This window comes from Chrysemys picta, chromosome 5 (assembly GCF_011386835.1).
Source record: "Chrysemys picta bellii isolate R12L10 chromosome 5, ASM1138683v2, whole genome shotgun sequence".
NCBI classification, from domain to species: domain Eukaryota; kingdom Metazoa; phylum Chordata; order Testudines; family Emydidae; genus Chrysemys; species Chrysemys picta.
Window position 1 is genome coordinate 12,201,912 of NC_088795.1, and position 15,233 is coordinate 12,217,144.

Below are 15,233 nucleotides of genomic sequence, written 5' to 3' on the forward strand. Positions count from 1 at the left end.
TCAGTTACAACCTGGACAAGTTACTTCCAACCTTTCTCAGCCTGACAACTGCCAAGAAGTAAAAAGACAAGGTAAAAAGACCAACTTCTGTTGGTCAAAGAGACAAGCTTCTGAGGTACACACAGCGCTCTTCTTCAGGTCTGCTGAAAAGCACTAGGTAAGCTCACCCATTTTGTCTTCCTGATCATGGGCGGAACATGGATACCACACAGCAAACAAGAAGTAAAAACCACTGTACACCTGAGAGAGAGAGAGAGCGAGCAAAAATAAATATGAAATGTAAGTTATTTTAGAATTTTGCAAACAAACATTTTTATAATATTGAGAGAAATCATAATAATTGTAATCATAAAGCCCTTCCACATAAATACACTTATGATCCCAGGGCACTGGTTAGCAGAATACATATAAAGTAAAATGCATTTCAAAGATGGCTCTGGTCAAAAAAATGCAGAAAACCTTTTGCAAAATTTTTCCAAAAATTGTCCTGAAAAGTTTCCATTGAAATTTCACATTTTGGAAAAATGGTGCCCACTCTCTAAGCTGGAGGAAGACGTATCCGAGTTTCAAAAGAACAGGCTGAGCACGTCTGAAAATCTGCCTGCTTATTTTTGGAGCATAAATGGGAGCTGAGCTCTTTGGAAAATCCAGCTCTGACTGACTCAAGTTGCAGCGGTGGGATCCTTAAAGGGTGTGCATGCATAGATACCCATTAAACCAAGGCTGGAGGAGCAGGTCTGGAATACAGCCCAGTTGTGGAACATTCAGTACTTTAAAAACCAACAGTCTTACATGAAAATCAATTGGCCATTATAAAGGTAGCCAGTGAGGGAGGATGGGCATCGTGGTAGCTCCAGGTACTGTGCAAATGTAATACTGTGCTCCAAGCCTCAGACAGGCAGCCACATGTAACACAGCACCCCTGGGTGGGTTGTTGGAGCCAGGACTGAACCTGCAACCTCTTGATCTTAAACTATGAGCCCCTACTCCCTGAGCTAAAAGGCCCAACTCTATTAGCAGGCACATCAATCTCTATCTGTGGCCCAACCACCACTAGACGGGGCCAGAGCACCGTTCCACAAACATGCTGCTTCATTCCAAATGATGGAGGAGCCCTGCTAAGAGGGCTGCAGGATGTGCTTTTACTGCAAGGTCATCATGAGAGGATGGTCTAGCCTCCGTAACTCATCAAACTCTCTTGATAGGTGTCTAGTGCACGGCGGCTTCCTGCGGAAAGAATGTGGTCAACAGTGAATCAGTCGGCAGCAGTTCTTACTCAATAAGGGTGCGGTCCATTACTCTGGCCCTGAACCAGCAAAGCACCTGATCTCATACTTAACTTTCCGTGAGTAGTTGTGACAAAGTGGGACTGTTCTTAATGTTTCCTCTGAATAGTGTAGGGGTGCCTCGGTTTCCCCTATGCATTAAGTCTCTAGGTGGTGGGATAAAGGCCAGTGTGCATAAATGGCCGACACTCTGTCTCCTGGCAACTAATGGCCGGGGCCCTTCCCCCCTGCAAGGTGATAGCTAAAGGTGTTGGAGAACAAAGGAATCAGGTGATCTCCTGGCCTGGAAAGGAACAAAGGAGAGGAAGAGGGGCTGGAGGGGAAGCCAGTTTGGAGCTGGTGGGGGAAATGGAGGGGAGCCCAGATGGGTCTCAGGCCTCCCAACGGGGCTCTGGCCTCCCTGCCCCCCTCCCCCAAGATGGACCTAACTGAGGGGGGTCCTGTTTTCTGTAGCTGCAAGACCGGTCTTGGACTGCGTTCCAGTCATCTAAATAAACCTTCTGTTTTACTGGCTGTCTGAGAGGCATGGTGAATCGCAGGAAGCCAGGGGTGCAGGGCCTTGTCTCCCCCACACTCTGTGACAATCGTCTTCTTGCAGTCAATGGAAATCGCCATGTGCTTAAAGTTTAGCATGTGCTTAAGTGCTTTGCTGGCTGGGGACCGCCATGCTCAGCACTTTGCAGGCGCGACCCCTAGATAACCTTGGTCAGATCACCTGATGTAAGAACGAGCTGGACATGTGACGAGTATGGCTGGACATCTGTTGCTAGGCACTTCAGATAGGATTTTCAAAAGCACTCAGCCTTGGTCCAACTCCACTCCCATGTCAGTCAGCAGGGGTTTTACCACTGACTTCAGTGGGGGAAGACTTAGATCGAAGCTGAGTGCATTTAAAACTCCCACGCTCCCACCATGGGAGGTAGGTCACGATGTTTAAAAGTGACTGGTGATTTTGGGGGCCCAAGTTGGAAGCGGCCTGGTTTTCAGAGGGTAGGTGCCTAGCACTTTCTGAAAAGTCGTCCTCTTTAAAGGGTCTCAAGTTGGCAACCAAAATTTTGAAGATCTTGACTGTGATTATTTAGAGTAACACAAGTTTGCCTCCTGATATATTTTTGCTATAGAGCAGAATAACAGACTCAAAAATGACTTACCACAGAACATGGTCATACGGCTCATCTCAAAGATTTTGAGAGGAGAAAGCTATATACTCTAAGGCTCCGCATAGTCCCATAGCGTAGATGCAGCCGACATCAACAGAAGGAGTTTTTCCTGTTGATGTAGGAACACCACTTCCCTGAACAACGTTGGCTATGGTGACAGAAACATTCTTCCATTGACATAGCTGGGTCTACACTGGGGGTTTTGCTGGCATAGCTATGGTGCTAAGGGTGGCCATGCTGATATAACCTTTAAGCATAGACTAAGCCTTAATTCCACCTACAGGAAGAGATCAGACTACAGAAGAGTAGTACAACATTTAAAAGCTACATTTTCAAAGTGGTGTGCGTGACATATTTGCATATTGATTCTGGGCATTTTTGATGGATTGCATGCCGTATATATTTGATTAGAAGCTACCCTTCATTTATGACTGCTCATCTTCAGTAGGTGCCAATGTCCCTTTTCCGTGCAAGCTGCAGAGGAAAGTTAATTGGACAGAAGCAAGAAGCCCATAAGATTGAAATAAGCAGGTGGGAATGGTGTAATCTCTAACTATGAATGGACAGATTCGGCTTAAAAAATGCATCTGCAAACAACTTTCCACAGAGGCGCAACCCCCGAAATGCTGACATTAGGCAAATTCATGCACCCCAAAATTCTGCCTCTACCTGAAAACATACTCCGGTTGCCCTTGGTACTAGAAACAGAGAGAGATGCAAACACCTCCCTACCTGAAAACAGCAGAGTGGTTGCTTTTAAAGATACTCTGCCTAGAAATGGAATAATTTGTTTGACATCCAGGACATAGAGAGCAAGTTCATTTCTGGAGCACAGGCCGAAAGGCCAAGGATCTTCTTCCTAAACCGTAGAGGAACAAACAATTCAGAGCAGTCAGCTGAATGATTAATCAAAAAGTAAATGTTTACCCAGAATTACCCCATAGCGGTAGACGATGGCTGGACTGCCCTTGCTGCGACAGGAGGAAGTCTCCAAGAGGACATTCACCTTCACAAGGATTCCTCCACATCGTTCCATCAGGGGCTCAGGTTTGCTCTCCACATGGCAGAGCAGTGGGACCCACCTCCAGTGCCTGGGCCAACTGCATGCAGGCCCAATGGCTCGCTGCAGCTTTGTTCTCCTGGAAGGTCTTCTCACCCCAGCAGTGTGCCTCAGATGGAACCATGCTACTGGCCTGCCCTGGGCTCCAAGGCCATATCTTAGAAAGGGATCCCGGCTCCCAGCGGGCGCTATGGAAAACATAGTACAGCCCTAAGGGTATTATCTGTCCTGAGTAAGGCTGACTGGGCTGGACAGGGCCAGTGGTTTGAGCATTGGCCTGCTAAACCCAGGGTTGTGAATTCAATCCTTGAGGGGGGCCATTTAGGGATCTGGGGCAAAAATCTGTCTGGGGATTGGTCCTGCTTTGGACTAGATGACCTCCTGAGGTCCCTTCCAACCCTGATCTTCTATGATTCTAGCATGTGACTCCCCCCACCCCCCCCGATCCTGACCCAGCTTTCCCACTGCTCTTCTCCTGCTGCTGTGCATTCATCTCCCATCGCCAGCGGGGATAGCTCAGGGATAGGGCTGAGGACTTGGCTGAGGCACCCGTCCACATGGGAATGGGGCGATTGATGTTCAGAGGGTTCCTTCTGGGCACAGCTCTCCTTTACACCCCCCCTCCCCCACGCTCAGAACAGGATATAACAGTGGCCTCTCTGTTTCCACAGGGCGACTGTTTTCTTACTCTGTGTGAGGGGCCGCAAGGTGGCCAAGGGGTTTCACATGCACCAGACATTTGCTCTGTTCATAAAGCTTAGAAAGTGCATCAGGATCCTCCCAAGCTACCCTCCAAGACACGCCAGCCTGCCCCTCCCCCGGCACAGACTGTTCTTGATGCTCTTCTGAACATCAGCTCATACGCAGCAATGCAGAGAAAAGGAGAAAAATGATTTCCCGTCGGGTGCTACCAACTGCACACGTATCCCTTTGCAACCCCTGCCCCAGCCAATGAGGTCCCAATATTACTATAGTAGCACTCACTGGTTTTATAGTTCTGGGTACTTGCTGGTGGACTGGGATGCTAAACGTCTCCCAGCTGATGTTGTGCCAAGTGTCCAGGGGCACCACGGAGGGCGACTGTTACATTCTCAGATGAGCTCTAGCAGATCATTTTGAAATTGGTGAGATTGCAGGAAGCTGGCTCTGAAAATCAATTATGTCATTTGACACAGTTTCCAGCCTCTGTTCAAGAGAGGCCGGGATTCAGGGTAGCAGTGGTCTTGTGGGTCAATTCTTAGAAGCAGTCAGTTTGGTTGCACAGCTTAACCAACTGCTATTAGTCCTTCTGCATTGTGGCCAATAAAGTTACAGAGAGACAGAGAGACAGCTCTATTAGTAAAATGTGGAGGTGCTTGGGCTTGCTTAAACAGTTGTAATTAAATTGAGGTCATGATACATAATGCACGATGAGATCATTATAGAACTATTATACACTTCAAAGTAGAGCTGAGCAAAATTCAGAATTTCTATCCTTGGGAAATTCCCACATTCCAACTTTTGGTTTTCTTCTGGAGTGGAACAAAAAGTTGAAATGTCAAAATATCCCGTGGAACAGAAATTCCAAAAAAATTCCATTTGGAAATGTTGCAACATTTCATTTCAGAATTCAAAACCGGAACCGTTTCAGTTTGTTGAAATGATTTGGAAGCATTCCTTTCAACATTCAACATTAAACTGCATTGTCAGTGAGGCAATGCATTATGAGAATAGTACTTCCAGCCCCCAGTCTCTCCTATGGCTGGACTACATCTTCCATAATACATCCGGAATCACATGACTCCCAGCATGCACCACACAGGAAAATCCGCATTGCAATATGGCAGATGTAGTCCTCCAAGGAGAATGGGGGCCAGGACTAAAAATCCCATAAGACAATGTGCAATAGGGGAATGTAGTTGAATTGTTTTTAACTGATTTGGAACAAAATGTTTTGGGTCAGTTAAAAAATTGAAATATGCCGATTCAAGCCAAACCAGCCCAAAATAAACACACTTCATTTGATTTTCCTGACAAAGCCGGACATTTGTGGAAGCTGCATTTTCCATCAGAAAATTCCCAACCAGTTCTATTGCAAATGAAAAATGCCGCATCCTTGGCTAGGGAGCTACTGGCTTGACTCGTTTCAGGATGAAGTGCATCGCAGAGGCTGTGGCAGAACTGGAATTCAGTGAGTCAGCACAAGGTGATGAGATGGGAAATCACGGCCTTGGCAGAGCCAGTGCGGCACCTCAGGGAAGTAGAGAAGAAGGGAGATGTCTGGTACTGGTGACAAAGAGTCTGGTGCCCTAGATACCAGCATTCCTCCAGTGACTGCATAGAGCTCAGCATTTCCCTGACTGCTAAGCAAACAAGGAGAAGCAACTGAGGATCAGGTCAGGATTTAAAATCCATTACATATTCTCCTGCTGTTTCAAAAATGGAGGCAAAGGGGTTATTATGCGAGACTGACGACATTCAGATCGGGATAGAAACTGTCCGGAAGTTTAGGAGTGATGGGAGCCAAGGTATTGGCTGAAGATCATCTCTAATGATTACAGCTTCCACTAACAGCAAAAGCTATCAAAGTGGTTGCAAAAGTGATGGTTTAAATTAACCCCTTCCCTGAGCCAAATCTCCAGCTGGTGTAAATCGATGTACACCAACTGAGAATCTGACCTCACGTGTTTAAATACTTCCAGCCTGGTGACTACAGCATCGGAGCAGAACTCGGGCGACCTGGGTCTATTCCTGGCTTTGCCACTGGCCTGCTGGGTGGCCCTGGGCAAGTCACTTCATCGCTGTGCCTTGGACTCCCCATTTGTAAAGTGAGGATAGTGATACTGGCCTCCTTTGTGAAGTGCTTTGAGATCTACTGATGGGAGGCGCTAGGTAAGAACTGGGTAGGAGTATTAACTTGCTGAAAAGTTTCCTTTGGGACTTAAGCTTTCCACATTTGGTCTCATCGTTTCAGACCAAAGATCACTGTTTTTGGAGCGCAGGGCAAAGGGGAGGAGGAAGGGAGAAAAGAAAGCCAACTGTTTGGAGTTCAGTGAGGGTGTTGTGAGATGTTCACTACCCTCAATTCCTAATCTCGCAGTCTCTTTCTCTCTCTCTTCATTTAATCCCTCTCCCATCTGCTCTGTACCTCAGTTGAGTCCAGCTCCCTTAAACATGCTTCCCCTGCTTGGTCCAATTCTTCTCCACCATACACTGCCCTGCCAGTTTCTCAGTCTCACCTGCGAATTAGCCCAGCTGCTTGGTTCCCTTCTTCTGTGGATCCACTGTCTTCTCCACTGTCTTGGTGGACGTTCATCTCCCATTGGCCCCACTGGCTGACAGCTCCAATCCCTGAGGTTCAGTTCCTCTTTCCTCTTCCAGTGATGTAGCAGCAGCCTCTGGTGGAGGCAGCTAAGATGGCTTCTCTTCCTTCTTTCCAATTGTTTTTACAGCTGGCCAGGCTTTTCTCTGTAAGGAAGTACCTGACAATGGGGCCACATAAGCAGCTGGGGGGTGGGGTGAGGGAGAAGAGCCAACATCATGTGATCTGCCACCTTTCTGTGGTCCACTAGCAAATGCTTCATAGACCACAGTTGGAGAACCACTGCCCCATATCATAATTAAATCTGGACTATAAAAGACTTGGTAGCATTTTGGATAATGCTTGGTAGCATTTGGACAGGTGATGCCTTCAGATTGATGGTTGAGAAAGATCGGACTGGCATCATTCCAGGCAGCGTATAGAGATTTCCCAATGTTTTTGAGCAGTCCTAAGAATTTGCACCACCACTGTGTTTTGATCTCTGGGTTTACTGAGAAAGCTTTAATCATACAGAATGGAATTATATAATGGGAGTGCTTGGCTAATTTAGGTTTGGCGCCAGCTCCATTACATTAATTATGGCTATTTGTGCAAGACCAAATTCTTCTATAGTTACTGATGGAGTTCTTCTTTCTTTCTTTCTTTCTTTCTCTCTCTCTCTCTCTCTCTCTCTCTCTCTCTCTCTCTCTCTCCTTTTGGCCATAAAAGAGAGGGACGACTAGCATTGGCCTAGCCCAGCTTTGCTTTGAGGCCTGGTCTACACTGGGGGGGATCGACCTACGATACGCAACTTCAGCTACGAGAACAGCATGGCTGAAGTTGACGTAGCTTAGTTTGAATTCCCTCGCATCCTCACGGCGCGGGGTCGATTGCCGCTGCTCCCCCATCGACTTTGCTTCCACCTCTCGCCGTGGTGGAGTACAGGAATCAATGGGAGAGCGATCAGGGATCAATTTATTGCGTCTACACTACACGCGATAAATCGATCCCCGATAGATCGATTTGTAAATTTCGCCAAAACTTCACCACAACACCCCTGCTAGTCCAGACCTGGCCCTTTCTTTGAGCAGCAACAGGACGCTGTGCCCAATCCTCCGCTTGTTTTGTGATTTGCAGGGACTCGAATAAATTTACCAAACATTCCAGGAGTTTAACGTAAGTCTCCCTGTGCGTAATGCCCTAACTCATTACGCTACAAGTTGCCACTCTTAAAGGAACCCCCGAGAGGAGCACATTTTCATCCTATTTGTTCAGAATTGCCATTGTCTCTGTAAGAAGCTGGCAGGAAGGGTATTGCAATTGGACTGAGGAAGATAAGAGTATCGAAAAAAATACATTTTGATTTCACTTGTTCCTTGACAAAATATTTGAATTAGGTTAATGGGATAGTCAAGAAGTTTTTATATCAATCTGTCTGATGGGCATAGCGAATGGACAGCTATCTACAATAATTTCGATCTCAGTGATAGTGGGTGTATAGGTGTTGGCAGAATTAATACATTGAGTAGCTGAGTACAGGACAGGGGTCAAAATGGGTAAATGGGTTTCATACAGTGTGTCCATTTCCATTATGGTCTTTTTCTAATTTTGCTTGCAAAGCTTTTCTTCTGCCTCTCTCACTTAAAAAAAAAATCAGGCTTCAGGTTGATCGGAATGTGAAGGAAATGTCTCCACCAAATGATGTCTGCCCACGGGAATCATATTTGAAAGAGTTCTTAGTAAATATTATCTCTGAGAAGAACTCATGTGTATAGGGCGTGAGGGGAAGAGCCGTTCTCTTTTTTCCTCTCTGAGCAAGCTCTGACCATCAAAAGCTGATCACCTGAATCCCATGAGGCTGTGATGGATTTAGGATAAAGTCTCCAGACCTAGGGCCCTGCAGGCCTGGGATTCTGTAAGGTGTAAACTGACGGAGAGAAAGTGGAAGACACACATGAAGGAAGTTGTGTTCCCGTAGACCTCAAGAGTGGTGACGGTGAGCCTGCGCTTGGCGGCTCGGAGTTAAAAGGCCGAGTTTCCTAGGAGGAGGAGTGGAGTTAGTGATCATCAGTCTGACAGAAAACACCTTCAGAAGAGCATTTTGATAGAACTGAGGGCTGATATGGCTACAGAAATGGGCAAGGAGGATCTCCAGGGCCACCCTTGCTCCACTGCCTGTCTCCATGGAACCCCTCTGCATTTAGCCTGGCGCTCTGGGCTTGGGAAGAGGGGTGCAGCTGATGAAGGGGAACTGCTAGAGAATTGCCAGGAGGGCGGTGCATGAGTCAAAGCTGTTTCGTAGGAAAGGTTTAGCCTCAGCTCGGAAGCCCATTGCAAGCACTTCCATCAGCACAGAAAGAGGCAGCCACAGATTAAGCTGAGATGGGTGTACAAATGGTGAAGAGCTGGGCAACGGCTGGAGGCGATGCCTGTGGAAACCATGATAAGAATGAGGGAAGTTTGTTTCTTGGAGTAATTTACTGGGGCGTGCCCCAGGAACCCAAGAGAGCTCGGTGGACTAAAAAAAAAAAGTCCATCCATCTGCTGAGCTGATAGACATGTGGCTACTGGCTCTTCGTTTGCTCAATGCCATCAAGGAGAGGAAAAATACAGGGGATGAAAATGTGAGGCTGGCTGTTAAAGTGAGACAATATAGTGGAAGATATGTACGCACACATGCAAGTGTGTGTGTGTGTGTATGTACCGTTAATGTACAGTTCATGAAATAAACCACCACATTAAACTACTTTTACTTTCAATACTCTTACTTTTCTCTGTTTGTTACCTTTTTTCTGTCCTCTGCTCTTTACTCAGAAAACTGAGACACTCGTTTTTTGTACTGATTTTTCACCCATTTCTTCAGTTTTGTAATAAACACTGATAAATTCCCTGGAAATCTGAAAACCAAATCAAAACTGAAAACAGGGGCACTGACCCTAGCCCACCCTTCCAAGCCAGTCACCCTAGGAGAAGGATATTGTTAAGTGACGCTATGTAAGGAGGAGAGTTCCATCCTTGTAATGGTGGGATTACCTCATGTGGTACCCCAAGGCTGGGGTACGGAGTTTGACGGAGATGGGGAAGTCATCCACTACTCTGATCTACCTGGCTAAACAGGTCAATTTTTCCCTGGGCGATAGGGTTTAATCAAAGATACTAATTTCATCTAAAAGCTTATGACTAACAAGCTCTTGCTTGGTTTGCATGTATGTTGTATGCCCAGTTACTTATAGCCTCTTGGCAGAATGAGAAAATATTGTCAGCGGTCATGTCTCTTGATCTGGAGTTAAGGTCGCATCAGGGGCTTCAGATACTGTTACAGTGAGTTCTAATTATTCCATTTAGAAGTAGAGGTGTAGTCAAATCTGCACCCGGGGGGGAGGGGGAGAGGGGCTATTTCTTTGTAGCTCCCACCTGCTGGGACTGCAATGCCCTTGTGGTCAGTAGTAATAAAACAGGAAAAGTGAGCCCAGGGTGTGCAGCAACCAGGAGGCTGAGACGAAGGTAGCAGATATTATCCTGCGTGATTAGCCTCTTCTAAATTAGGTGGGCTCGGACGGGTCACAGTGTGGGCCACAGACACCTCACCTGCCATTGCAGATTGAGCGGCCCACCTCCCTTCCCATTCACAGTCAAAACTACACCAATTGCTTACATGGAAAAATAACAGCAGGAAAATATGTCGGCTGAGATTAATGGGAATTAATTAATTAATGGGAATCGGCATCCAAATTCCTTTGGCAGCTGTGAAAATCCCAGCCCTGTTGCATGTTTAGCTGCCTTTAATGAAGTTTAGAAGCCGGAAACAAGGAGAAAGACCCATCACTGTGTCCTCCTTGAACTCTCAATGGGCCACCCCACCAGCAAGGGTCCTGTAGAACACAGCTTGAGAAACACTGGCCTAAATAACTTGATAACTTCTGGTACACTGCGTCAACCCCTTGAGTGTAGCACGGAACTGCTGCATGTCCCATTCGTGCCCCTTCTCCTGCATGCCACTAGCAATCAGCCTGTAGGTATCAAAGATCCTACGGCTGGAGCGGAGCTGAGACTGCACCACCTCCTCTCCCTATAGACTCAGCAGATCTGACAGCTCCGGTGTACTCCAGGCGGGAGAGTGGCTGCTGCGGAAAACCGGCAATCGTCAGCTGGGAAGATGCTATGTTAACTGTCCATGCTGAGCAAACAGGAAGAGGAATTTCAAAAATTCCCGGGCCTTTAAACCGGGGAGGGGTGCATACCTGTGTACCTTCAGGGCAGCCAAGTTCAAACTGCTGACCAGAGTGGTCAGGACGGGCATTGTGGGATACCTCCTGGAGGCCAATTAGGGTGACGTAACCAAGTGCCGTGTCTACACTGATGCTGTGTCGCTCTAACTACGTCGCCAAAAGCTCTATGCCACTCATTGAGGGGGTTTTATGATGTCGGCGTAGCAGGGGCGTTACATCAGCAGGAGGAGTATTTCAGCGTGTACACCTCCACTGTCTTGTCGAAAAAAGCGGACACTTGTCGACAAAATCGTGTAGTGTAGACAAGGCCTCGTTTGCCACTTCTTCATTGGAAAGTGGACGTGCACCAGCCTTTGTACCCCGAGCTGAGATTTCCCCCAAGCACGTCAGACAAACTCACTGGTGAGGATAAAACATTAAAATAAGTTTATTAACTACAGAAAGATAGATTTTAAATGATTATAAGTGGCAGGCATAAAGGTCACAGATAGTTACTTTACAAAATAAAAATTGAAACCCACATTCTAAATCCTAAACTTTTAATCTAAACAAGTGTTGAATCAAACAGCTTTTCTCATCCTGACAGATGGTACAAGCAGGTTACAGTCCCCAATACACAGCCTGCACCCCCTTTCCAGCCTGGGCCCACTCTTCCCCAGTTCAAAGTCTTTGTTCTCCAGATGTTCCTCCAGGTGTTGAGATGGGGGCGGGGGAGGGAAGGGGAAGAGGTGAAGTGATGATGTCACTGTCTCTCTGTCATACTTTCTTCCAGCTTGCTGGAAAGATCTTTCCTGTGATGTGGGTTAGTGTGCCCCATGACGTGTGTGCTTTCACTGAGAAGTCTCTGGGAGAGTGGATTGGGTGTTAATGAGCCATTGATGCTGTCTGGCTATTGATAGCTACTCCTTGGTTGTAACTGAAAGGCTGGTTGTGGGTGTTCCCAACCTCACAACATATTTAATATTTCAGTAACACATCTAGCAATACTTCATAACTTCACATACATGGAGAGCACCTACAACCCAACAGGATATTAATGTTCAACAGATCAAGACTTTTAAAATGATACCTCACAAAACATGTAATTATCAGACAGTGGTGAACATGGGATTTCCAGGGTGCTAATTTGAGGCACAGAGTTTAACAAGCTCCTTTTATGTAAGCCCGCTGGGCCTTGATTGGCTGCTCCGTACAGCCTCTCTCTGATTGGCTGCTCGCTGCGTAGCCGCTGTAGGCTGCTTTTAACCCCTTCCTTTCCAGCATGGGGTGAACACCAGTGTATTAATCACCTAGCCACTAGGACACACTGCCTCCTCAGTCTGCCCTGCCTCATTATTGCCCTTCAGCATGAATAATAATAAAGCCAATAAAATGGATCCCTTTCCACAGTCTGTTACCATTTATAATAGTACTCCTGGATCACTGTAAAAATGCATGGCAATAACATCATGACATGCTATGGGAAACATTAAAACAAAGCGTGCTGCATTCTCAGCTGCTGGAAATCAACATATTTATTGATTTCATCCATTTCTTTTTAACTAAACTTCAATAAAAGAGCAACTGCTCCAGGTTTAATGGAGTGGCGGTCTGGCATTCTTTGCACCATCTCAACTTTTTTTATTCAACTGTATCTAGACCCCGGGTCCACATGTCTTCAAATTCATATACTTTCTCTCTACGGCAATAAGTTGTTCTTTCTTTGGCTGCTAACTCAGCCAGGTTCAAATACCACGGCTCTATTCTGGGCACAAGCGGATGCTTCCATTGTTGTAAAATCCTGGGCTTGGTGATCATTGCAGCCCTCTAGAACCAGTCTTTGTTAATAAACAGACCCACCCATTACTGCCATTCAAATCAAATAACCTAGCGACAAGCCCTGGCCCTGCTCAGTGGAGCGATACCAGTTTACACCAGCAGAGGCTCTGGGACCAAATGCCCATACATGCCACTATATTGACAAGTATCAAGGAAAGTGTACACACAAGCCAATTCATTCTCATCTGAAGGCCAGCACAAGACTCCATGCACCACTTACACCCTCCTGTATACGTGATGTATATATGGTCCTATTTGTGCTGGTGAACTGTGTTGGCACCCGGGGGCTACTGCCCCTGAATGGATCTTTAATGGCTTCCAGTGGAGCAGATTACTGTCATACCCGTGAAAAAGGTCCACAGTAATTATTTTGCATACAATGCACTTTATTTGAGAAGGAATCACACCAGCGGTAAAAGCCTCACACAGTTCCTGCTTGGCAAACAGTCATCCATAGAATTGGTAACCACCACCTCTTCTTCCCTCCAGGTCTGGTCTCCTCAGCCCTCTGGTCTGTCTCGGATTCCCTCGAGGTAAGGCCTTAGCTGCCTGGAGACCCCTCTGGTCACAGTCCTACTTGAGCCCACGGAGCAGAGTTGTGGCTACTCTGTCTAGCAGCGTTGCTTCTTTAAGCGTTAATTAAGGAATTCCCCCCAACAGTAATTTAATTTGCTTGATTTTTATACTTTTTCCTCAAAAGGGTCAGATGTCTTAAAAGCACGCCCAGTGGGCGTCTGGCTACTAATTTTTACCTGGTTAGTACTTTCGGAGGAGACTGCAGAGTGGTGCCAACTGAACATTACCCCACATTCTCTCCCTTATCAATCATTCACTTCAGCCCCCTGTGTGATGTCCTTCAACAGGGTTCAGCCCATGCGCCGCTCAGGATGTTCTACACGTGTTGTTTACTTTCAAGTGGGCATATTTGCAGACCCAAAGATCAGTATTGATCATACACGCAGCATGGAGCCAGTCAGCTTCACCTCTGGCATCTGCCTGATGCTAAGAGAAGGATTCTGCTCCCAGAATCCTCAGTCAGTCACGTCAAGCCATGTTCTCACCATTCATTCAGTACGGCCACACCAATTCGGCACCATCCCACCAAATTGCACTCTCAGTCTGTTAAGGATTTCAAGCTACCTGAAACTACTAGTTACTAATGTAAAAGTCTGGCAAATTTTGGCCTAAACGTTTTGCAAAAGTGTCACTAGTATTCACCATTAATTATGCATTAACATTATTTTTGCTCTGCTAACTCCAGTTGTGTCCTGTGCCTGTACTGAGCTTTGTGAAAAAGAAAAACCCAGTTTGCTAGCACCCCTCTTTTCTTTGTTTTTTACTCCTGCCTTGTTCCAGAGAAGAACGGAAGTTTGGCGGTGAGATCCAGTCATGGTATTGGTAGGCAGTACAGTGCAGTCATTGTCACCCCTGCTTTGAGTCCACCTGCCAGAGGAACACATGGGCAGCAACGCCAACGTACAATGGGACTGAGTTTGTTCCCCGTAAGATTTTCCTCCCACAAAGACGTCATTGGGTTTAGGAAGCTACAGCTGAGGTTGATGAAGACTGATGGGCCATCTGCTGCATCACACAGCAGAGGGGAACAGAGGAAAGCAACATGCACAGCCATTTTGAGTGGTCAGTGGGTCCCGGTCAAGACTGATTCCCCACTCTGTCACTCCCAGTACAGAAGTGGGGACCCGCAAGGATTTTAAAAATTAATACTGGCCACTCCAGGCTTGTATTAAATTCTCAAGGTTACAGCTTTTCTCTGACCTTGGCTTGGTAAACGCTGCCACCACCCAAATGCAAAAAATCCTCTTTAGACCCAGGAAGGAGCACTTGGGAATTCCTCCCTGTGGGGTACGCTCAAGCCCCTTCAGCTCCCCACCCCCCTTCGGGGAAGAGCGGAGAAAGAAAACAAAGGAAATTAGCTGTGGCTACCAGCTAATCAAACATGCACAAACCTTTTAGGACACCAAAAATCCAATCCTGTTCTTAAAAGAGGTAAATTTTATTAAAAAAAAAAAAACAAAAGGGAAAAAATTACATCTGGATTTTTTTGCTAGATTTTAAAAGAGCAATTCCAAAAATCAAGCACCCAAACTAGCTTTCTTGGGGGGGTTCAGCTTAAATGTTACAAGCAAACAAAAGCATCAGGGGTTAGCACAGAGGAGATCCACAAGCCAAAATAAAAAAATAAACCTGATTGTGTCCAACTAAACATTCCCTATCCAAATAATTTCTTCTAGGAATGGAAGATGAATGTTCATACCTGGTTCAAGCCTTACACAGCATTCCTGCTCCATCCCTTCAGCCCAGAGACCAAAGGGAACGTTTATTTCCCTGTTTTAAAAAGTTCTACTTTCCCATTGGCTCTTTTGGTCAGGTGCCCACTTT